Source organism: Drosophila miranda (genome assembly GCF_003369915.1).
Source record: "Drosophila miranda strain MSH22 chromosome Y unlocalized genomic scaffold, D.miranda_PacBio2.1 Contig_Y2_pilon, whole genome shotgun sequence".
In the NCBI taxonomy this organism is placed as follows: domain Eukaryota; kingdom Metazoa; phylum Arthropoda; class Insecta; order Diptera; family Drosophilidae; genus Drosophila; species Drosophila miranda.
Window position 1 is genome coordinate 22670181 of NW_022881614.1, and position 9224 is coordinate 22679404.

Here is a 9224-nt window from a genome sequence, read left to right on the forward strand (position 1 = left end):
CTGCCGGAGGAGAGCCATACTGACTTAGTATCGGGTATAACCGTAGAGTTGCGGTGTCCGCAGCAACTCACAACGTTCCCCCTCGTTTTATATTAGGAATGCATCAATCAAAGAAGAAATAACTAATGTTCATTGAGATATGACATATGCGCATAAATCACACCGAAAGAATGTTGCCCTGACGATCCTCCTTTCAATTCTAGATCCCATCGCCGGCGACGTCAATCGGAGGGTTCTGGAGCCGACGATGATGACTACGAGTATGAAGATGAGGGAGAGGATGCTATGTAAGTAATACAGACAGTCCCTGTCTTCTGTGCCTCTTCTGAGTGTCTGTCATTTTATGTTCTATCTTTGGAACAGTGAGCCAAGCACGGAAGTTCCCGCGGTGACTACGCATGCGCATCGTCATCATCATGGAGTGGAGAGTGTTCCGATTGATTACTCAATTGGTTATATGTACCTACTACATTCCCAATATTTATTTTGGTTCATTCTCTCGGTGTTTTTATTATCCGTTATCCGTTAATCCGTTTAAATGCGAATACTCCGAGGTTAATGCATTGTGGATGGTGTTGAACTATGTACGAGTATATGTATAACCAAAGACTATACAATACCAAGATGTTGCATGAGGAACAAATGCTTTTTCAATTTTCGTTTGACGCTTATTGGTACGGTCGCGCGGGGCTAGTACTTCAATTCTCTTTTACGCTACCTTCGCCTCCGAAATGCTACTCGGCTTCGTCAATGCCTCGGTCAGCGTCGAGTCGGTGTGAAAGCATGTCAGTGCTGCGTGCCGAAACCGTAGGGCAGCGTGGTCGCTGATGTCTTTGGCGCGGCACAGTGGGGACTCAGCCAAAATAGTCAAAAAATTGTATGAGTGCTTTAGATAAATTTAATGTACGCATCTAATAGAGAATTTTCCAATCGAATTTTCAAGATAGTTTTAGTTTAGGAGATATAAGCACTCAAAGTTTAACATTTTTTCAGTGTGCAAATATTTATTGAACTCATATTCACTAACTAATTTAGCAAGCTAAGACGGTCAAAGGTCCCACTGTGCCGCTCCAAAGACATCGGCGATCCGCGACCACCGCTTCGACGGTGCTGAGGCTCGAGAGTCCAGAATTATTTCGTTGCTGGTGAAGGCATTGCCGAACAGACGAAACCGATGGGCAGCGGGGTCGCGGTAGAGACGAAGTACAGGCGAAAAGGGAATTGAAACCCCGCGCGCTCCACGTGCCTTTTAGGTCCTAATGTTAGGAACCGCCATAGAACAGCTTTTTGATCGCTCATGCAACATCTTGGTATTGTATAGTCTTTGGTATAACGCATACGAGTCGAGATTCCGTTATTATTTCCGGAAGTCACAAGTTTTTTTCTGTTCGTTTTACAACACTGCACTTTGTTAATAATAATTCGCACAGCCACAAACACACAAAAAGAAAACACTTTACATGGAACACGGATACACCTACACACATACTATAGAAACACATACATGCATACATATATCCGATATCTACCCTGCAGTACGGGTCATTAATGACTCAGCTGCTGACACGTCGATGACCGCGTCACTACCCCCGATGACATAGTTGATGACCGGCCATACGCTGAGCTGATGACATTAACATGGAGATGTCCTAGGGCATAATCGATGACATTGTCATCGAGCATTGCCGAAAAATCATGCACTTAATAAGCGATGATTTTTACCTAAAAATCATGCATTTTATAAGTGATGATTTTTTGGCTTAAATCACGCTTATTAAATGCATGATTTTTGCCTAAAGATCATGCACATAATAAGCGATGATTTTTACCTAAAAATCATGCATTTTATAGGTGATGATTTTTACCTAAATATCATGCATTTTGTAAGTGATGATTTTTCACGAAAAATCATGCATTTAATATAAAAAAGTAATACATTCAATTGTTTATTTTTCCAATTAGTTTTATTTATTAAAAATTATTATTAATTATTGTCTAAGGATGCCAGAGCTTAGTATTTTTTGTCCCTTGCGCCCTTTTGAAAATAGCTATTCTTAATATTGTGAATAGCCTTCCGAATCACTTTTTCTGCTGGCTCGTGGGGTATTTTCATCTTCACCGCCGCTGAAATAATATGGATATATTATATATATGTACAATTACTATTAATTTGGTTCAATTGTATAAAAAGAATTTGTTCGATTTTTAAAACGGTTGTTTGTTTCAACAAAAACAACAATGTTCACTGTAGGTCAGCGGTGGGCTGTTCATTTCCTCCAACAACAAAAACAAAACACGCGCAAAAAAAATGTACATGCTCGAGCCAAGCCGCACAAATAAGGGTTACTTTTTGTTGCTTTTCTTTTGTTGTTTGTTTTGCTGCTGGACTGCTCAAAAATTGCAATTTCGTGCCCACCGCAGATTATAACAAATTAATTCGCTAATACGGATTTATATTCTATTTCTTTATTCTTCTTTTATTCCCGAGAATAAGAGAAGAATAAAGAAATATAATGTGAATGCAGCGAAACATTAATATAATTTGAACACAGTTTTTTCATAAATTTAACTTTTTATACAATTGAGATTTTTTTATTTAACACGCGTACAACACATATTATTAATTATTTAAAAACTGCACTTACCTGATAATAATAATAATCACAGATTACTTATTTTCTCTTATTAAAACTCCGTGTGACGATTGCAAATAGCAAAGAACAAAGCAAAAGAGTTCTGTCGACGCAGTCGCAAAGAAGACGAAAAGATAAAACGAAGTTCTCTGCTACTGCGCACGGTCGGCAGAACCGAATTACGTTCGGCACGCGCGGAAAAGAAAGAAACAAAAGAAAAAACAAAGGGTTCGATTTGGCTGGCGTCAACGCCTCGATGACATTGTAGATGGTGTTCGGAGCAGAACCCAGCCGATTAGCTGCTTGCCAAATAGCACCTAATTCTTGGCCCTCAGCCGCTTATTTTGTTTGTTACTTATGTCTATGTCACTCATTTGTTTGTTAAAGCTCTGCGCTTGCTTGCCCTGCTAAACGCTCTCTGCCAGCTCGCTCTTCGCTATCTCCGCTTTGCGTCTGCCTACCGACGTCGGCCGAGCGAAGCTGCCCTTAGCGATCGGAGCGGCAATGTAAAGGGCAGGCAAGCCACACTTGCAATTTGGATGTCACGCATTAAAGAACATATCGTAATTTTATTTCTGCGCCGAGTTTTATTTAATTCGAAATAATTAGTCGGCCGATTGGGGATAAAAACCATTATCTCCACATAAAGTTTGGTGACCCCGACGTGATCTCTGAGTTGCAGTGTCAATTAATAATCATTCGCGATCGACATTCGTTAGCCCTAGCAAATTTTCGGCGGTTAAGCACAATTCGGTGCTAAAACACACTTACATACACCTACATACACGCATTGCTGGCTATTAATTTCTCTGTCGCGACAATTCGGTCAGTGCAGTGCGGTAGGCAGTGCAGCGAACTCACTAATACACACAAGCGGAGTACAAAGCGGAATCGGACAGCTCGCACAGCCGCACAGCTAAAGGCATTAGCTGTAATCCCTTTGCTTTCGGTTCCCACGTTTATACGTATACAGGGTGTCTTTTTCGGTCGTGCTGAGAGACTCTTTTAAAACCTCAACATGGCAGCACCTGAGCCTACCAATGTCGCGAACGCAGCAATGCCGAGTGATGTAGATTTCTACAAGCACAAGGCCGAGTCCATCGCGCGCCAACTAAAGGCCATGGATCGCTTTCTTACCAAGGAAGAGCTTGCCGAGTTAGATGAGGCAGAACTTCAAGCTCGCTTAGAGCAAATCGAGCGAATGAATGCGGATTTCGATGCCGCTCAAACGAGCCTTGAAAGGCTGGATTTCCTGCAGTTAGCCCATGATGCCCGGCTGGACTTTTCGAATGTTTATGTCAAGGTTAGGTCCAGGCTGTCGCGGGAGTTGATGGCTGCTCGCACGGTAAATGTTGCCAATTCAACGGCTCGGCATACTCTCGAGGGGAATTCGTCGTTGTTCGCCTATAATAGTATAGGCCGTTCTCGAATGCCCGAGTTGCAGCTTCCGCGATTCAGTGGGAGCTACATGGATTGGCCAGAATTCCACGCGATGTTTTCGACAATGGTGCACAAAGACCATCGTATACCAATCATCGAAAAATTCCAATATCTTCGTGGATGTCTAGATGGTGCTGCGCTGGATACGATTCGTTCCTTGGAACTTTCTGAGGAGAATTACGACAAGGCGTTGAATCTACTAATGTTGCGATTCGATAATAAACTGTTACATTTTCAGGCACACGTCAAGGCTATTTTCGGGCTGCAAGGGGTGGAGAAGGGCTCGGCTATCGGCTTGCGCGCGCTCAGCGATAAAATCAATTCGCACTTGCGTGCACTTCAGACCTTGGCGACCCCGCAGGAGATTTCCGATGGGTTGCTGATCTTCATCATAGGCACGAAATTGGACCACAAGACCAAGGAGAAATGGGAAGAGAACTTGCCGACGTCAGGATTGCCTCGGTGGTCAAGCATGGCCTCATTCTTGGAAGCAAGATGTCGGATGCTGGAAAATTTGGGATCGGCTATGGTAACAATTCCTAGCCAGCAGGTGGGAGAAAGTAAACCTAGCACCCTAATCACCTCCATTAACGATCATAATAGCTCAACATGCAAGTATTGCAAATCCTCCGAGCACTACATATCCCGATGCCAGGCATTTATAGATCTCCCTGTTTTTTCTCGATACAAGGAGGTGAAGAAGCGCCATTTATGTCTAAACTGCCTCAACAAAGGCCATTCATTGCAACGCTGCAAGTCAGGGGCATGTAGAAATTGCCAAGCCAAGCATCACACACTGCTCCACATGCAGTCGGGCGCTGACGCTGAGTTGCCGTCGCCGAGCACGGAATCGACCCAGCATGATCCTGCAAGTGCCCTAGTAGCAAGCAAATATATTAGCCCTCCCCCCTCGAGTCAAAAATCTCTGCCTAGCCAAAACGTGCTGCTAGCTACTGCAATCGTATATGTCAGGGGCCGTTTTGGATCGCTTATTCCATGTCGTGCCATTTTAGATTCCGCTTCTCAGGTTAACTTTATAACATCGAGACTCGCCAATCAGCTGCAGTTAGATCCTCACCCGTCTCACGCTAAAATCGCCGGTATTGGAGAGTCAATTCTACCATCCAGCAAGGCTGTGGACATCGTCCTGCAATCTCAAGACGAAAGCTATCGCGGTTTCCTCTCTGCAATTATCACTGCCTCAATCACAGGAATGCAGCCTAACTTCGGCCTAGACGCAAAGGATTGGCCAATGCCAAATAACCTAAAACTAGCTGATCCTAATTTCGCCAAGCCCCAGCGTGTCGATCTGTTGATAGGTGCTGGTTTGTTTTTCGAATTAATGTGCGTTGGACAGATTCGACTGTCAGACCAATTGCCAACATTGCAGAAGACGAAACTTGGCTGGATAGTGTCAGGAAGTATTAAAAACTCTGAGAAAGCCCGTGCGGCGCTAGCAGCCGTTGAAGATCCCCCTGTCATCTCCGCTTGCGAGACTAATTTGTGCGATATTGTAAGGCGGTTTTGGGAAGTCGATGGAGATTATTCGCCCTCATCAATTTCGGAGGAAGATGTTCATTGCGAACAGCATTTCGTCACAAACTGCATTCGCCTAGAGTCCGGAGCTTACTCCGTGCGTTTGCCAACCAAATTCAGTCTAGAGGAATTAGGAGAATCGTATCAGCAGGCGCTACGTAGATTTCTCAATTTGGAGAGGAAGCTAGCAAAAAATGCACAGCTTAAGGCAAAATATATGGAGTTTCTTCAGGAGTATCGTGATTTAGGACACATGTCGCCAGCTTCGCGGCAGTCAGACCTCCCGCAGTACTTCTTGCCTCACCATTGCGTCCACAAGCAGGATAGTACAACCACCAAATTACGCGTAGTGTTCGATGGATCTGCCAAAACAGCGTCTGGAGTATCACTGAATGATGCGCTTATGGCTGGACCCACCATCCAACCTAAAATTCTGATAACTCTGCTTCGTTTCCGCTTTTTTAAAGTCGCCTTGTGTGGCGATATCTGCAAAATGTACCGCTGTGTACGCGTTTCCCATCCCGATACGCACGTGCAGTGCATCCTATGGCGCAATGACCCGAAGGAGGAGATTCAGGTGTTCAAGTTGGAGACTGTTACTTACGGAACCAAACCTGCCGCTTTCTTAGCAATTCGTGCTATGCATCAATTGGCAAATGATGAAGAGTTGCGTTTTCCGCTTGGCGCTGATGTTGTTCGAAGAGATTTCTATGTCGATGATCTCATATCTGGAGGGGACAGCATTGATTCTGTCATCAAAATTCGTCAGCAGGTAAAGGAGCTACTTTCGAAAGGATGTTTTCCCATACGTAAATGGTGTTCCAATGAACCCGCTGCTTTGGAAGGCGTATCGGAGGCGGATCGCGAAAAGTTCCTTACCTTTCATGACGGGACTGAAGTAACCAAGGCGCTTGGTCTAGTTTGGGATCCCACCACGGACAATCTTCTGTTTAGCTTCGCTCACGTCGGAACCGCTGCAGGCCCAATATCGAAGCGTTCGGTCCTGTCTACACTAGCTAGGTTCTACGATCCTCTAGGGCTCATCTCTCCCATCATCACAAAAGCTAAAATATTTATGCAGTCGCTATGGAACGAAAGCCTAAAATTGAATTGGGACGAAAGCCTGCCCCAGGATCTACATACGACTTGGATTGAGCTGACTTCGCAGTTGTCGATGGTTAAAAACTTTAAGTTTCCACGTTACGTGCTTCGGCAGCAAGCCAGATTAGAAATGCACGCGTTTTGTGATGCGAGCCAAGCAGCATATGGCGCCTGTGTATACATGCGTTCGGAAGCTCTTGGCATTGTGCAAAGTCATCTCTTATGCTCTAAATCAAGAGTCGCGCCCTTGAAAAGTATGACTATCCCCAAGCTTGAGCTGTCCGCTGCCCTCGTATTAGCCGAACTAGTGTCCACCATAGTTAAGGGATTATCAGCTCCATGCCAAATACATTGCTGGTCGGATTCGTCCATAGCCCTTGCCTGGATTCGAGAATCACCATTGAATTTTAATATATTTGTTTCTAATCGAGTTCAGCGGATTCAGGAGCTCACCGCTGGAATGACTTGGCATCACGTGCCCACAAAGTTGAATCCTGCCGACATCATATCACGTGGAGCCACGCCCGCTGAACTAATGGATAGCAGCCTTTGGATCTCTGGACCACCATTCTTGCGTCTTGAGAGCTCAGAGTGGCCTGCAGGCTTGCAATTGCCGACCGATGTACCAGAACGTCGTCATGCAGCATTGGTTGTTTCAAACGAAAGGGATGTATCGTACGATTGCAAATTTCAAAACTCATTCGGATCCATGCAGCGCGTCTTTGCTTACATATATCGATTCTACATTCTCAAGGACAAAGGCATAGCGCGGTCGAAGGGTCAACTTACCGTAATCGACATCAAAAACGGTACGCATTTGCTCATAAGGGCAATACAGCAGCAACAATTTTCGGAAGAGATAAGGGCCCTCGCCAGCAAACAGGCCCTACCCCCAAAAGGCACGATGGCCTCACTGAATCCATTTCTGGATAGCTTTGGATTGCTGCGTGTTGGAGGCCGCCTCCAAAATGCCGAATTGGACTACGACGCGAAGCACCCGATCCTGCTTCCTAAGGGACATCCTGTCACTGTCTCTATTATTATCTTCTTTCACGAAAGGTTTCTCCACGCAGGAGCTCAAGGATTGCTCGGACTGCTTCGGCAAAAATTCTGGCCTATTGGCGGACGCAAATATGTTGCGGGAATCATTCGCAAATGTGTTAGATGCTTTCGTTTGAAGCCAGTGCTGAGGGAACATATCATGGGAAACTTGCCTGCGGATCGCGTAAGGACTAATCCAGCATTCCACACAACGGGCGTTGATTTTTGCGGACCCTTTTATCACAAGTCGGAAGTCAGAAGCAGGCCTCCTATCAAATGTTACATCGCTGTCTTCGTATGCTTTAGCACCAAAGCAACTCATTTGGAAGTCGTTCGGGATCTATCTACAGAATCCTTTCTGGCAGCATTAAGGCGTTTTATAAGTCTACGTCCCAAACCTCGAATCATCTGGTCAGACAACGCTACAAATTTTGTAGGAGCAAAAAATGAGCTTTTGGAGCTTCGGCAAATGTTCCTCAGCGATCCTCATACGTCGGCTGTGTCACATCTCTGCGTTTCTAGTGGAATCGACTGGAAATTCATCCCCCCTCGCTCACCTCATTTTGGGGGTTTGTGGGAGGCGGCTGTTAAAGCAGCTAAATATCATTTTCATCGCATCGTCGGGACCTACATTTTTACTCTTGATGAAATTCAGACCTTGGCTTGTGAAATCTCTGCTTTGTTAAATTCCCGTCCGCTTTATGCAATTACAGAAAGTCCCGATGATCTAGATGTGCTCACGCCAAACCACTTTCTCAATGGAGCCCCGAAAGCTGCATTCGACGAGCCAGATGTGGCGCATCTCCGGGTCAACCTACTTAGTCGATGGAAGCGGGTGGGTCAAATGAAGCAGGCGTTTTTGAGAAAATGGAGCACGGCGTATCTTTCGATTCTTCAGGAGCGGAGCAAGTGGCGGTCATCGTCTCCAAACATCAAGCTAGGAGCGCTCGTCATGATCAAGGAGGAAACGCTGCCACCATTAAGGTGGCCGCTTGGCCGCATTGAGAGCGTCATCCCAGGAAAAGATGGAACCATCAGAGTAGCCGTCATCCGCACTCAAAAAGGCCTTTTCAAGAGGGCCGTTGGAAAAATAGCGGTTCTGCCCCTTCAGGATGGAGCTGTTGAAAGCCTTTGCCTTCCAACGGGGGGTGAATGTTCGGAGCAGAACCCAGCCGATTAGCTGCTTGCCAAATAGCACCTAATTCTTGGCCCTCAGCCGCTTATTTTGTTTGTTACTTATGTCTATGTCACTCATTTGTTTGTTAAAGCTCTGCGCTTGCTTGCCCTGCTAAACGCTCTCTGCCAGCTCGCTCTTCGCTATCTCCGCTTTGCGTCTGCCTACCGACGTCGGCCGAGCGAAGCTGCGCTTAGCGATCGGAGCGGCAATGTAAAGGGCAGGCAAGCAACACTTGCAATTTGGATGTCACGCATTAAAGAACATATCGTAATTTTATTTCTGCGCCGAGTTTTATT